Source organism: Eptatretus burgeri, chromosome 16 (genome assembly GCF_056783735.1).
Source record: "Eptatretus burgeri isolate ZD-2024b chromosome 16, Ebu_testis_v1, whole genome shotgun sequence".
Lineage (NCBI taxonomy): Eukaryota > Metazoa > Chordata > Myxini > Myxiniformes > Myxinidae > Eptatretus > Eptatretus burgeri.
Window position 1 is genome coordinate 38,855,718 of NC_140976.1, and position 13,357 is coordinate 38,869,074.

General features: G+C 44.0%; 1 protein-coding gene across 5 annotated transcripts in view; it reads right to left on the reverse strand.

The window, feature by feature from the left end:
• LOC147010887 (uncharacterized) overlaps window positions 1–13,357 on the reverse strand; it is a 44,839-nt gene that overhangs the window by 13,299 nt on the left and 18,183 nt on the right. The gene's annotated exons all lie outside the window — the stretch shown is intronic.

A 13,357-nucleotide genomic window follows, 5' to 3' on the forward strand; every position in this document is an offset into this window, starting at 1 on the left:
TCTGTTTCTGTTTTCACCCCACGTGCTTTGTTATCACTCCTTCCCCCACGACTAACACAAAAGACACGGCGCTTCACTGACGGGATTAGCAATCTTTGCATAATTGCTAACAAAAAAAAATGGTTGTTAATGGGTAAAAAATAAAATAAACCAATGTCACCCGCAGGGTGACCCGTATCTTGCCAAAAGGTGACCACGTGTGACTTCTTTAAGGTCACACTGAGGTGAACAGAGCTGCTATCCACCAGGAGCGACTCCTTGAGGAATATCTGCCTACGAGAGATTCCGATGAGAATCGTTCTCCAGAGTAACCATGAAAAATATGCGTTTGCTTCATAACGTCACCAAATGACATCATAATGTCTCAAGCTTGACATCTAGAAAGCACTCATCGAGGTGTTCAATTTGAGGTACTACACGATATGGTTCCTAAAACTTGAAAATTTGACCTTGGGGTCAAATATGTTTGACCTTAGGCGTAAACCATGAAGGTCAAGGCCAATCACCACCAAAAATTAATCAGCTGAGCGCCAGACCATGAACTATATTCCCATGAAGTTTAAAGACGATTCGATCAAAATTACTCAAAAAATAAGGGTTTCGTCGACTCCCCTGATTTGCGACAAAGTGACCTTGACCTTTGACCTTCAAAATATTATGCGCTGAAAAGGACCTCTATAGGCCTCTGATATGTGAAGTTACAAAAATTTCCAATGATAACTGTGCTCTGCAGAATTATTTATACGTGATTATAGACAAACAAACAAACAAACAAATAAATAAATAAATAAAAAACATATGAAGGTCAAGGCCAATCGCCACCAAAAATTAATCAGCTGAGCGTCAGACCATGAACTATATTCCCATGAAGTTTGAAGACAATCCGATCAAAATTACTCAAAAAAAATAAGGGTTTTGTCGACTCCCCTGATTTGCGACAAAGTGACCTTGACCTTCAAAATTTTATGTGCTGAAAGGGACCTCTATAGGCCTCTGATATGCGAAGTTACAAAAATTTCCAATGATAACTGTGCTCTGCAGAATTTTTATACGTGATTACAGACAAACAAAAAAAAAATTAAAAAAAAAAAAACATACAAGCTGACTAACATATCTTGCAAAAACTTTGTTTTGGCAAGATAATTAGGCGGTGTAGAGATACCGGCCGAGCTATACACTCTGGGAGTGGGGAGGGGGGGAGTGTTGAGATATTCATCACAGCCTTTTTAGATGCTGAATTGCAAATAATATACAACAAATGAAGAGGAAGATCAAAATCAATAAAAAAATAATAAACTAGAGGGGGAGCACTCGGTAGAGTACAAAACATCCGCCGCCAATACTGCTAGGTCACTCAAGTGAACCTGATATCCTATTCATTCAATTTGACATCAACAGTGCTCACAGAGTTATAGTTTGCAACTTTCCCTTTTACATACTCAATTCATTCGTCATCACTAGATTCCTTGAGACAGAAATTGATTTTACGTGGGTATATCCACCTGAAGTCCCAAAATCAGCCGCAATTATAATTTAGGCATGTTTTTTTGTTGGAAATCACTTATAACATGTAGAAATGCAAAAAAAAAAAATATTCAAAATTTTTTCAAAATGGCCGCCGTAGCGGCCATATTGGATTTTGGACCAGTCCAAAATCTAATGGCATGATCCTTGGACCATACCTAATCCCCCCACCAAGTTTCGTCAAAATCCGTCGAGGAGTTTTTCCATAATACTGTTCACAAACAAACAAACAAACAAACAGAAAGGGGTGAAGACAGTAACCTCCGATCTTCGAAAGCGGAGGTTAAAAATCCTTGCCCTCCACCTCTCCCTTCTCTTCTTTCTTTTGATCAAACTGTCTGAGGTACATAATAGGCACAGGCCATGCCAGGAAATAAACTCTGGCATCTCCTCGTCTCTGCGTGCTCTCGATTCATCACATCTCGAGCACTCCTTCCAATTTGGGCTTTCAGTTTCGTCGACATAACTGCGATAGCCAATCTATGGAGTAAGAACAAAAAATGATTTCTGGAAGATCCTGCCCTCCATGCAGGTTTAAATAGCATCACAAGTTGGTGTTTGCAGTTTTGCCATGTGTGCCCAGACACAAAGCTTCCTTCCTCTCCCCCCCCCTTACAAACCTTCATGGCCATTCCCCGAATCCACAGTCATTGTTTCATTGAAATATGTTAACCTGTTCTGAAGTTAAAGCATGACAGACACATTTTCTTTTATACAGGAGGCCCCACAGAAAACCAGGAAATTTGGTACAGTTTATTTAAAACAAAACAAAAGCAAACTTAGATGTAATGTAAAACAAAGATACACTTTATTATATGTTAGTTTATTGATATGGTAAAATACGGCAAAATAAATCTCGAAATCTCAAACTTCCTGGTTTTCTGTGGGGCACCCTGTAATACAGATTTTCATTTTGGATTCCTCAAGTTAATCCATTTCCCCTCCTCACTCCAAAAAACCCACAAACAACAACAAACGTTTCTTCACTCCCCCACCACCTCAGAAAAAAAAAAAATACAAAACGAGCTCAATCTGCCATACACAGTTTGTCTTTCATTCACTATCCCTTCTCCTTTTCAACATCCCAAAAATGAATTTTCACTGAATAAAGCATTTCTTCCTTCAGAAACTCTTAATAACCTTTAAAAAAACGCTTTTAAGAAATGCATTTTAAGATTCCTCAATCTCCTCCCGATGGCATCCAAGGCCAACTCCATTCTTGTGTTGCTGACTTCCTCTACTCTCATAGCCAATGTGTGACTCTCAATGGAATCTTTTCTTCTCTTCTCTTCTCCCTGTCAAGGCTGGAGTGCTGCAAGGCAGTGTTCTGGGCCCAGTCCTATTCCTGATTTTCTTTAACTAGTACACCTGCTCCCAACGGAGTGACAGGAAGGGTCATGTTATGATATGATCCTGTCTGGAGTATATAGATTACAGTAGATCCAGGCTTGGGTCCTTTAGTCTGCGGGGGGGGCATAATAAGCATATAATGTCTCAACAATGTCAGGTTTCCTCCTTTTCAGTTTAGTGTTGAACAGCAGTACTGACTGTTTGAAAATGTAATCATATGTGTTTGTACTTTATCATTTTATTTTATTTTTAGTTTCGGTAGGGGTGCCCCACAAAACGCCATGATAAGCACGTAGGTAACCCAAGGATCAGTTATTTCATTAGTCTTTTAGGCCATCGGCTAGATAGGGCCACCGTGCAACCCCCTGCCCCCCACCTCCCAACAAAACTATGTTTTTTTAAAGTGTCTGGATATGCTGAATACGAATTTGAATGTTAACATTGAAAATATTGGGATGCACTACCTGTTTTAGTCTCATGAAAAGGGGTACCCTCAAAAATGAATTTTCATCATTTGTGCCAAAAGCGATTTCCGTACCCAATCAGAATGGCTTCCAGACGACCCATTACACTGTCAGACTACACATATTATGGCTTATATGAAACAATCTCATGCTGGTTCATGTGTGTGTCTAAAATTAATATATTCAAGAGCTTATATAACATGTTGAGTACATGTACTGTGTCGTCTTATTAACCGTTCATTACTGTGTTGTAGAAGTTTCAATAAAGCTTATTTTTAAGACTTTTTTTTTTTCTGTCAAATAGTCCAGAATAAGAATCTGACTTAATTTGTTATCCATATATATATAGTATCCAAATACAATTTAATCCAGATAACATGAACACACCTGATGTTATCACACTATAAACAACAGAATGGTATTCACAAAATCAAAAGCAGGGTTGGGTTTTAAAGATAAAATAAATTGCTGAGAACATTATTCATGTTAATATCGCTGGTATATTCTTTCCCACTCTAAATAATGTATTTTACAATACATATAAATGTGCTACATTCATACTTATTTCCCAAATTCTGATTACAAACAATGATTGAAACCAACATTATATTTACATATAGTAGGTAATAACAGTCTGTAAAGGCCCGGTCACACCTTGACGTTTTAGCCAACGTATGCCGATTTTTGAATTTTTTTTCTAAAACGCTGGCACACGTTGAATACGTTATGGGTAAGTTTTGATAACATTGAGAGCACGCTGAAAAACACTGCCATACGTCGTTGTACGCTGGCTTTAAACGTTGTACTTTTCGGTTGTCCTCAAATTTTTTCATGCTTGAAATTTCACGACGTATGCCGGCGTATGACTCACACGTTCCGCTACACTGGCCACAAGTTGTATGCACGGTCTGCGATCGTTGACAGACGTCAACACATGCTACTTGTAAGTTAATCATAAGTTGAGACACGCCGAGGTAATGTTTAGCGTACCCGAAACTTATTTCTAACCTATGATTAACGTGTTGTTGGCACGTTACGCGATCGTTGCCACACATCGACAGACGTTACTTTTAAGTTACTCATAGGCTGAAAGACGTCGGTATAATGGATCGTCCTTGCGTCAGCGTCCACGGCCACGGCCAGGACACTTATTTGCAGCATTCTTCAAACTTTTCTTCGGCATGACGAGGATGTTCACACTTCGATGTCTAGCTTGGCTATGATTCCAATTGTCCATCGGCAGCGTCTATTTAAAATAGTCGAGTTTGAGCGTTTTAACACGTTCAGAAGAAACGCTTCAAATTTCAAAACCTCAGCGTCAAAAAACAAAGGCGAGTGACAGCAATTTAAATCGTTCATTGTAAACAATGAAAATAGTTGAGTGGTACCGTTTAAAAGTCGTTGAGTGTAAAAAAATCCAATTGTTGAGCGCAAGCGTCTACTTTCAATAGTGGGGTTTGAGCGATTTAGCACGTTCAATAGAAACGATTAAAATTTCCAAGCGCCAGCGTCAAAAAACAAAGGCGAGTGACAGCAATTTAAATCGTTCATTGTAAACAATGAAAATGGCTGAGTGGTACCATTTCAAAGTCGTTGAGTGTAAAAAAAATCCAATTGTTGAGCGCAAGCGTCCACTTTCAATAGTGGAGATGCAGCCATTTAAATCGTTGAGTGGCAGCCTATGAACCTACCCGTGGACACGTGGACGCAAGGAGGATCCATCATAACCCACACCCTCCCCCTCACACTCACCTACTACTGCCAAAATGAACAAACTATGAGTAATACTAATACTAATACTAATACTAATACTGCTGACATGGACATCGACTCAAAAAGGAACTCGAAAACACTGTTGAGTTCCCCTTTTATGAGCAGCATTTTTATATACCAATTCCCAAAACTGCTGGGAACACGTCTTTATATGGCAGTTGTAACCTAGAAACACGTTCATTTTTTTTTTTTTTGTCGACCGGAAGACGTCATTGGAATACGTCTATATACGTCGATGTGTGTTGGGACTACGTAAAGAATTGGTTCAAAGCACGTCAAACATAAGTTAGAAATAAGTTTCACGTAAAAAAGACATTACCGCGACGTGTTTCGACTTATGAGTAGCTTATAAGTAGCGTTTGTGGACGTGTGTAAGCGTCCACATATCGTGTGTAAAACTTATCCCCATCGCATGCGGAACGTGTGTCATACGCCGAGTACATCGTAAAATTTTGAACATGTTTAAAATTTCTTGACGTACTCTACTTACTACGACGTATGATAGCGTACTTTAGCGTTGTACTCACGTATACCAAACTTACTCATACCGTATTTGACGTGCCCCCAACGTTTTAGACACATTTTTCTTAGGTCGGCATACGCTGGCAAGATCGCCAAGGTGTGACCGCGATGTTGACACTTCCATTTCTACGGCAGTTATGATTCGAATCGTTGTGCGTCAGCCTTTTAATAGGCTACGTCACGACATCGTCGGCGATGCGTGCAACGCGCTATGCCGAAGTTAGACTATCGTTGGGCATCGGTTGTGTAGGCCGACAACAGGTTCAGCATTCGTTGGTATAAGTTATCTATAACACAACGAAACGTTCTGTGTCCATTACTAATATGTTATGCATACGACCAACTCGTTATGAATACGTCCGAATCTTAAAAAAAAACATCAAAAGTTCAACGTCAGCCAGCGTTTTACATACATTTTAATACGTTGCCATCGCTGGCTAAAACGTCAAGGTGTGACCGGGCCTTAACATTGTTCCTTTTACCAAGCAATAACACAGTATATTGTTATGGTTGTGGAAATTCACAGAACACCATTTGGTTCCCCAGAGGTCAGTTATTTTGGTAAGTGTGTGTTCCAGGTTAGATTTCCCCACCAATGTCGAAAGGGAATTATTCGTGTGCCGGGCTGTGCATCTGAGTTCGCCATTATTCTTCGCCATAAAAACGCGGTTCCGGTTTTGAGCGGCAAGAGGTCTCCTTCGGGGCTCCCTGCTGACATTCTCAAAGTTAAGTTCCGGTTGTTATTTGTCCCGTTTTAACTGTTTAATTTTCTCACCTACATGTTAATGTGTGTTCCTAGTTCGGTTTTGTTTCAAAAATCGTGCTATTTTGTGAGTATTTATGTCGACGTTCTTACTTGGTGTTTGAGGCCTAGTCCTAGGTTTGAGGCCTACCGGTTCCACTCGGTGTTCGATCGTTTTTTTTTGTTTGTTTTTTCTCCCCATTACCTTCAATTTCTATCCTCCCCATTACCTTCAATTTTCATCCTCCCCACTTTCCAAACATCCCCCATTCTCCCAACTAATCTCTTTCTTATCTCAAAAAAAAAAATAAAATAAAAAAAATATACCCAACAACAACAACAACAACACGCTCACCTTCTCCCGATTCTGCTACTTCTTCTTCCTCTTAACTTCCTCCTCGTCTTCCTCGATTTCTTTTTTTTTACACTTCCATGACCTAATCTGTTGAACTCTCTCATACATTAATATTAACAACAAAAACGATCTTATAATGCTTCATCTTCCTCTCTCACACATGTGGTACTCTTTACTGTTTCACAATGCACTTCTCTTCTGCTATTTTAACAGACTGCTCTCATTTCGACCTCTCCTTCATTCCTTGCCTAAAAAATCCAACTATTACAGCGCTTCTTCTCTCCATGCTCTGAATTCGCCTTCATTGCATCCATCAAGAATTGTGTTAAATCGCATCTCCTGACCTAAAACTTTTAAAAACCACAGTTTGCCATGGATGCTCGCTTTCCATCAACCATTCTTTTTTCCAACTTCAGTGCCAACTCACCCCCTCACCCCTCACTCTCACTCTCAAAGCAACCATCCCACTCTTCTCCCTCCAAGCCTCCCTCTCACCTCTTTCAAAAATTCCCCCCTCACCTTTCTCCCACCTTTCATCCCCCTCACTCTTCCTTCTCTAAGTTGCCCCCCTCTCATCCACCAACCTGCCTCCCCTCCACTGCCCTCTCACCTCCATCTCTTCACTCCACCTCCTCAAATCCTCAACTGCCATCTTCCTTGTCTCTTGTCCCCCTCTCTCCCAGCACCACAGAGCCTTTTCTCCTCCTCATTCGGCCCCCTCCCCTCGCTATTCTGCAATACCCCACACTCCTTCAGCAACCCTCCTTACCTCCCCCCTCGTCCCTCGTCCCTACCCTCCCCCGCCCCCTCCACCTCCTGCACCCAAAGCCTCCTCCCCTACCTCTTCATTAAAAGTGTGGACCTCAAATATCCGGGGCCTTCGCTCAAACCTTTCAGATCTTTCCATACAGGTTGCCACTGACAAACCAGACATCATCTGCCTAACAGAAACTTTCCTCTCCCAAGACGTGTCTGACTCCCAAGTATCACTCCCTGGTTACTCCCTCTTACGGTATGACAGACCTGAGCCTCGTCCTGGTGGAGGAGTTGCTCTCTTCATCAAAGATTCTATTCTTCACTCTCCATGCACTGCTCTCACTCCCCCAACACCCCCCAGGAATACCTCTGGCTACGGCTTCCCCTCGACTCCCACCTCATGTTTATATGTGTACTGTACCGTCCACCGAACAGTGATGACTCCATCTACACCTCACTATCCGAAAACATGGACCATCTTCTATCTTCTCATCCAAACTCTCTCTTCCTCTTATGTGGCGACTTCAATTGTCATCACGCCAGTTGGCTAGGTGTGGGTACCTCTCTCACCTGCCATGGGACATCAGCAAAAGCTTTCTGTGACTCATTGGGACTGACTCAATCGGTCAACTTCCCGACCCGGATCTCAACCAATGGTACTCCATCTCTTCTGGATCTGATTTTGACAAATTTCCCTGACAATATCTGCTGCTCTTCCTTCGCTCCAATTTGTTCTTCTGAGCACGTCTTTATTAGAGTGGACATCTCTGTGGCTGTTAACAGTGAACCTCCTCTGCGCCGTCGAGTCTGGCATTTCACTCAAGCCGACTGGCAGGGTCTCGAGCAGCCATCAAACTTACAGACTGGTCTCCTATCACTACTTTCTCAAACATCAACTCATCCTGGGAATTCTTTCAAAGAAACTTGCTCTCCCTCATGCACAGATTAATCCCTCTCGTGTTCAGTTGTCTTACCCTTCCTCCCGCCCTTGGTTTACTGAAGCTTGTGGTGAGGCAGTTGTCCTGAAACAACTTGCCTTTGCCTCATGGAAAGCAAACCCAACTGAGGGCAATCTCAGTTCTTTCCACAAAGCCTCGGAACAAGTGTGTATCTACCCTCAGAGAGCCAGAAAACAACATCTTTCTCATCTCAAGTCTGAACTCTCAAACCTCTCTCCCTCCTCAAAATCCTGGTGGCGTTTAATCAAATCTGTTTCTGGTGTATGTTCCCCCTCCATCCCCTCCCTTACCTCAAATGGCCGCACTGCTGATTCCACACGTGATAAAGCTGAATGTCTAAACTCGGTGTTTGCAGCTAAATCTTGTGTCCTAAACCCATCACTATCTCTACCCACTTTACCCAGTCGCACCCAACTGTCCCTGGACTCTGTATCCTTTTCTCCTGACAAGGTGGAGAGCTTGCTTTCAAACCTCGAGTCAGATTCTGCAACCGGTCAGACGGCATCAGCCACGTGTCCTCAAAGCCTGCTCTTCTGCTCTTGCTCACCCTCTCTCTGTTCTATTCACCCTCTCATTTTCCCAAGGTCATCTGCCATCTGCTTGGAAATCTGCTAACATCACTGCCCTGCATAAAAAAGGTGCAAAAACAGATCCCTGTAACTACAGACCAATCAGCCTTCTCCCAATCATCAGCAAGGTTATGGAATCCATCATTGCTTCAGACATGAAATCCTTCCTCTTCTCCAATGGCTTGATTTCCAATCATCAATTTGGTTTCAGACCAGGTCACTCTACCCTGGATATGCTGCTACTGCTCTCCCATCAATGGATGGAGGTCCTCAATGCCAGACAGGAAATCCGAGCCGTATCCCTGGACATATCACGTGCTTTTGACACAGTCTGGCACCCCTGCCCTACTCACCAAACTCTCTTCCCATGGTATTCAAGGCCATCTCCACTCATGGCTCGCAGACTTCCTCTCCTGTCGCAGTCAACGTGTGGCCCTAAATGGAGTTCTTTCATCCCCTCTTCCTGTGCAGGCTGGAGTTCCTCAAGGTAGCGTTCTGGGCCCTGTTCTTTTTCTGGTTTTCATCAATGATCTCTCGGACTCTCTGGAAAATCCTCTATTTCTCTTTGCCGACGACTCCACCCTCTGCCGTGCCATCTGTCATCCCTCAGACCGGCAAGCAGCAGCTTCTTCGCTCACTGCAGATCTGGATAAAATCACAAACTGGTCCAACACGTGGAACATGTCTTTCCAATCCACACAAATCTCACACTCTCACTATGTCTCTTGAAAGGACCGTTTACAAAACCCCCCATCCACTTTCTCAACAATCCTCTGGAAGAAGTCTTTTCTTTCAAGCTTCTGGGTCTCACTATCTGCCATGACCTTTCCTGGGAAAGTCACATTTCCAACCTTGCCTCAAAAGCCAGTCGCCGACTGGGAATCCTCAAATCGTGCAAAGTCCTTCCTCGGCCCTCTTGAGCTCCTGACTACTTACAAAGCTTTTGTCCGTAGCCTGATGGAGTACTGCTCTCCCCTCTGGGCTGGTGCTCCTGCCTCCCACCTTTCTCGACTTCACGCTGTCGAAACCAGGGCTTTTAAGATCATTGGCATCTCCCGCAATGAAGCTGAGTCTTTGGGCCTCTCACTCAATCACCGCAGGTTGGTCGGTGGTCTTTCTGTCTTCTACCGACTCCTCTCCAGCCTTGCCCCCCCCTGCTCTCTCTGCGATTTGTCCCAACCACATTTTCACAGGGCGCTCAAGGTCCGCCAACAACCCCCTTCTGGTAAAACTACCAAAATCACGAATCACTGCTCATCTTCACTCTTTCATTCCTCTTTTTTCCCGCCTTTGGAATAAACTTCCTCACTCTATTCTTCCCCATTCATCCCTCCAGGCTTTCAAAACAGCTGTTCACCACCACCTCTTATCTTCCCCCATCCAAATCCTCGATCTTTTCTACCCCCGATAATCCACCCAAACCCACTTCCTTCAATTCTCCTGCTTTCCTTCCTGAAAGTCCCTGTAATGTCCATCTTCTCCTCGCCATGTTCCCCGTCCCATCCCCATCCCTCTCCCTTCCACAGTTCACCTGTGTCTGTTCCCCAATGTTTTGTCCCTTCCACTCCCACCCCTCTTGTCTCATGCCTCTTTGCTGTGAGTTGTGTGTTAGCTCTCATACGAGCCTCGACCAAGGTATACAAAAAAAAAAAAAAAAAAAAAAAAAAATTCTGTTCTATCTTTTATTTCAAACAAACAGCATCTCTTCAACATCACCACTACAACCATGCCACCTCCACAACAGCATCTCAGCAACCACGCCATCCCCACCACAGCGCCAACCACGACATCTCAACCACCACGCCATCTCCACAAACACTGCCATAGGAGCCACATTCTCTAGAAGGACGACCATCCTCTACAAACAAAGCCGAACTCACCTGAAATTTTCCCCCAGAACGGCGTAAGAAATAGAATGTCGGTGATCATGACAAAAGAGCCGAGCCGAACTCTCCTGGAATTTTCCCGCGCGCGCCGAGAAGGGAGGGGCGAACACCCCGGGGCGATAAAGGGCCGCGTTGGAACGCCGAGAAGGCAGTTGGCGAGAGAGTCTCTCTCCTTGGTCAGAAGTTGAGTACAAGTGGAGCTCTGGAGACAAGTCGGAGCCGGAGAGAAGTCGCCAGCCGGATCACTGTTGGAGGCGTTGTTGGAGGCATCGTTGGAGTCGAGAGTGGAGTTGGGAGCTCGTGGAGTCCAGTCGAGTGCGGGCAGAGACATCGAGGGTTGCCCAGCGAATCACCAAGAGGGTGGCAGGTAGCCTGCTCAGTCTCTCGGAGCCCTGCGGTCATCCCGGCTCCGAGCAATCATAAAGGCTTACGAGCCCAGTGCTTTCCTTTCTTTCTTTCTTGGGGTTTTTGCATGAAAGTCTGTGGCGCCTTGTCTATTAAGTAGTGAACTGACGAAGTGCATGTCGATAATAAATAGATAACAGCTGTAGGTCTTTTACTCACGTCTTGTCCCCTACCCCCATTCATTGCATACGTGTACAAATAAATGTCCCCTTTGTTGAATATTCACCTGCTCGTTGCGTCCCTTCCTCCATTGAACTGCCGTAATTGCGTTCGGAATATTAGCTGGTTTTTAACACCGATAAGATAATCGGGTCCGACGGGGCTTGGCGATATAAAACCGCTCGGCAATCGCAAACGGAACGGGCTGCTTAAAGCGGCTCGTTTTCGTGCAGGCTCCGTTGAGGTGTAGATCCCGGCATTTCTGTCTGCACGAATAATTAGGTGCATCGACAATTCGGCGATCAACCCTGTCGCGCGTGGACAGAAGAGTTTGCTGATTTATGGTGTGGTTAACAACACCCGTAGCTGGTTTTCACCGTTGATCCAAAAAGCTGCGACTGGATTGCCACGTTCGGTGGGCGTGTGCGGCCGCAAATTAGCTAAAGGCGGTCGCCCGCACGCCGGAGTGGCGAGAATCCACAACAATATCTTTCATATACATATTTCAAGATATTTCTGTTGATATATTATCATGATCATACAGTTTCATTGTATTCATCAGGTGAGTAATAATATCATGAGATTTTACTGTCATCCATTTCAATCAATGTCAACAGCTAATGGTTCAGCTATGTTCTTCAATCTTGGTCAGACTCCGAGCTGTCACCAGGTAAGTACTCCTGTTCCTCTGGTATGCTGTCATCGTCATCTGATTCATCATCTCCATCATCATTGGTGTTCACCGATTCAGCAATATCTGTCAACTACTGTGGGAGAACACACCCTTCATACCAGAGAGGCTCCAGTTTTTGGTTGACAAGTGTCCAACCGTGTCTGTCACCAGCATCAGGAATATCAGGGTTGGCAATGTGGGCCTTCTTCCATATCCCAACCTGGTAGTTCACTCTCCTGATGTGCTGCTCCAGAATCTGAACCATTAGCTGTTGACATTGATTGAAATGGATGACAGTAAAATCTCATGATATTGTTACTTACCTGATGAATACAATGAAACTGTATGATCATGATAATATAATCAACAGAAATATCTTGAAATATGTATATGAAAGATAAACTGTGTTATCACTTGGTAAAAGGAAGAATGTTACAGACTGTTATTACCTACTATATGTAAATATAATGTTGGTTTCAATCATTGTTTGTAATCAGAATTTGGGAAATAAGTATGAATGTAGCACATTTATATGTATTGTAAAATACATTACTATATTGTTGTGGTTACCAAATTCGCAAACCACCATTCAGGTCCCTTAGGTGAGGTATCTCGGTAAGTACATGTGTAGTTAGGCCCAAACCCGTTGTCTAGTGGGAATACATGTCATTTATACGTGCTGCGACTCTTCAGGATAGCCGTTTTTCTTTTGCTATCTTTAATTTGGACCAACCGCCATTATTACCACCACAACCACAACATCAACCACCAACCACAACGCCGCTTCACCACAACCGCCACGACCTTCACGTCACACCTCGCAACCGTAGCATCGCCACCGTTCTTGCCCCGCTGTGGGTACCGGTGTTGGACTCGTGCAGGGCGCGCGTCGAACAGCGTGTACAAAATCACGGATTTTGTGCTTCAAAAACGGATCAAAAACGACACACGCCCACTTTTTGCCGTCCAATCGGTGAGCGAGGGGCGGGTGGCCCCGCCCCAGGGCGATCGATATATGCAAATTTATGGATCAAAAAGCCTTCACGCCCACTTTTTCTCGGGCCAATGGGGAGCGAGGTGAAAGGTCGAAGGGAGGGGGTCAAAGATGAGAGGGCGAAGTTACGGGGCGGATAAAAGGACCGTGTTCGTCAGTCGGAGAGTCCAGAGGCGGAGAGTAGGAGAGTAGGAGAGTCGGAAACAGAGAGTCAAGACTTCGCGGG